Raw genomic sequence first — 2,816 nt, 5'->3', positions numbered from 1 at the left:
GGAGATACATTTCATTTCAATCCAATTTCATTTCTTCATGACATTTTGAAATATGCATATTCTTTAATGAAATTTTACAGATAGATTTTTGCACATAAAGTTTTAGGCCTTTTGGACCACTCTTTACACGCACACGCACACACACACACACACACACACACACACACACCTCTAACAAAACGTATTTCTATTAAATAGTGTTTTGAAGACACACATTCAGAAGTAGGAGGAATGATCCGAAATTCTGCCAAAAAGTTATTGTTATTAGTAAAAGATACTTCTTTCAAAATTCCTATTTTGTTTGTCACACAATCGACTAAACTACATAAAAACGTTAAAAACAGAAATCTAGCTGTTTCTTGCGATAAATACCTCTGAAGTAAAATCTTTTCATGGCCCTTTAATATACAACCATGGGACCTAATATTACTATTTTGCTTGCGTAGACCCTCAAACAACTTATAAGGACCCCTATTCAGAACCACTGCTCTAAACAGATAAATATATGAAACCTGCACATACATGAGAAAAGTCTGTGACTTTTCTTTGCAAGGTCCTAGAAACCAATGGATTTGAGACGAAATAATAAAACATTAAAAAAAAATAATACTCGAATATCCTCAGAACAGCTGGTGAAGTAGAAATTCTGAAGGGACAATTAATGTGCGGAGTATTGATAAATATTGCCTTTATTAAACAATAAGACAAACAGTAAGTCAAAACAGTATCTGGAGTGAACTGTCAGCAAAATATAGGAAGAGCTCTTCAGCGTTCAGACAATGAAACGCAAAGAGCTACCAAAGCTAAACATTTTGCGTTCATAGAATTCAAGATTCTTGCGAAGTGATAGTCAATGTTGGTCAGTTTTACAGATGATACTAGTTTCGGGAATATTTGACCAGCAAGGAGTTTTCTACTCGGTTTCTCGATCTGCTACAGATAGCAGCAAAACATCGTTCTCAAATCACGACTTACTATGAATAAGATTTCGGCAAAGGTTAAAAAAAAAAGATGCAAAAGACAAGTGGCATTATAGAATTAGTTATTTGACACATATATACATAGACATGCATATATATACACATATATATATATATATATATATATATATATATATATATATATATATACATGTACACACACATACACACATAGAAAGAAGAGAGTAAATAGACAGACAGACAGACAGACAGACTGACAGATAGATAGATAGATAGATAGATAGATAGATAGAGAGAGAGATAGATAGAGAGAGAGAGAGAGAGAGAGAGAGAGAGAGAGAGAGACTGACATTAAAATATTGTTGTTGCGTTAAGGATGCTATCTTTCAGAAAATACACTCTACACTGCTGAGTATACTTCTAGATTTTAGCCACCACCCTGTGTAAACACCTTGTCTTTATAATGTCTACAAGCATATCGTACGTAGAGACAAGGAATTTGCATTTCATCTGTGTTACACACAATGTTCGTTATAATCTTTGGATTACTCTGTTGTTCAGATTATTATATAGGTGGAGACTATACGCCTTTTCCATCGTATATATCTTATACCGAAACACATTAAAGCAGAAACGGACTCCATAAAGTCGAAGAAGTCTTTGGACAAATTCCTTCAAGAAATCCTGGATAAACCTCCTACACCCGGATATGTCTTCGTAAAGAATAACTCTCTACTCGAGTGGGCCATGTTGTCCGATTCCTGATTTGAATGACTTCAACACGTGGGGCTATAAGTTAAGAATGGCCTGGGCCAATACTGGCTGAAACCTATCAAATTATCAAAGTGTGTGTGTGTGTGTGTGTGTGTCACACAGGTGTGTTCAGTGGACAATGTAAATTACTCTAGGTTTCGCCGAAGTAGGTGAGAGATAAAAAGAGTTAGTAGTATCTGTCAAATTGAATGTCAGGTCAACAGTGTCGATCTGTAAGACATTCCAAACATTTTTCATATGAATCAAATGACATCAACAGTGTGGTTCAAGAAAAGAGCTTTCTGTAAGCGTTGAAATCTCCTTCAAGACACGCCTTAAACACTTAAAGAAAGGAATGCCTTCAAGAAAAAAGAAAAGTGGAAAACAAAATCTCTGAGATCTTCTCATCTTGAATGACTTTGAACATAGACTTTAGCAACGGCTATAAATACAATAATTTTTTTTTTTAAAAACCACATCAAAGCTATAACTGTAACGTTGTATACACACACACATACACACTCAACAAAGACACACAGACATATTCGTAACAGATTTATTTGCTGCTTTGGGGATGCCATGTATATATATATATATAAATGCACGGTGGTTCACTTCTATTCTGTTGTAATAACTCAATCATAACACTTCTGATTTCATTTGTAAATTAAGTTTATGCAAGGTAATATTTATGTCAGTGCCCTCTCGGTCCGACAGCGATAGATAAGATAGATACCGAACTGAAATACTACGTTCGATGTAACCGAATAACTCCAAGAAAGAGATGACACGTTATAATGTGATCTGTCTATCTATCTATCTATCTATCTATCTATCTATTTACCTATCCATACATACAGACATACAAGCTTACAAACATAATTACATACGTGCACACATATATACATACAAACATTCAACAGGGAAACCAATTCCCCACTTATTCAATTATCATACGTCTTAACAATACAGGCAGGTATACATGGAAACATGATATATATATATATATATATATATATCTATGTATTATGTATGTGTATATATATACATGTACACACACACACACACACACACACACACACACACACACATATATATATATATATATATATATATATATAT

The 2,816-nt window shown here is 33.9% G+C and overlaps 1 protein-coding gene across 1 annotated transcript in view; it reads right to left on the bottom strand.

The window, feature by feature from the left end:
• The window catches only part of LOC106877073 (sodium/potassium/calcium exchanger 1-like), a 26,103-nt gene that overhangs the window by 20,882 nt on the left and 2,405 nt on the right, over window positions 1–2,816 (bottom strand). The window lies entirely within an intron of this gene.

This window comes from Octopus bimaculoides, chromosome 5, assembly GCF_001194135.2.
Source record: "Octopus bimaculoides isolate UCB-OBI-ISO-001 chromosome 5, ASM119413v2, whole genome shotgun sequence".
NCBI lineage: Eukaryota > Metazoa > Mollusca > Cephalopoda > Octopoda > Octopodidae > Octopus > Octopus bimaculoides.
This window is presented reverse-complemented; position numbering and strand designations above follow the sequence as displayed.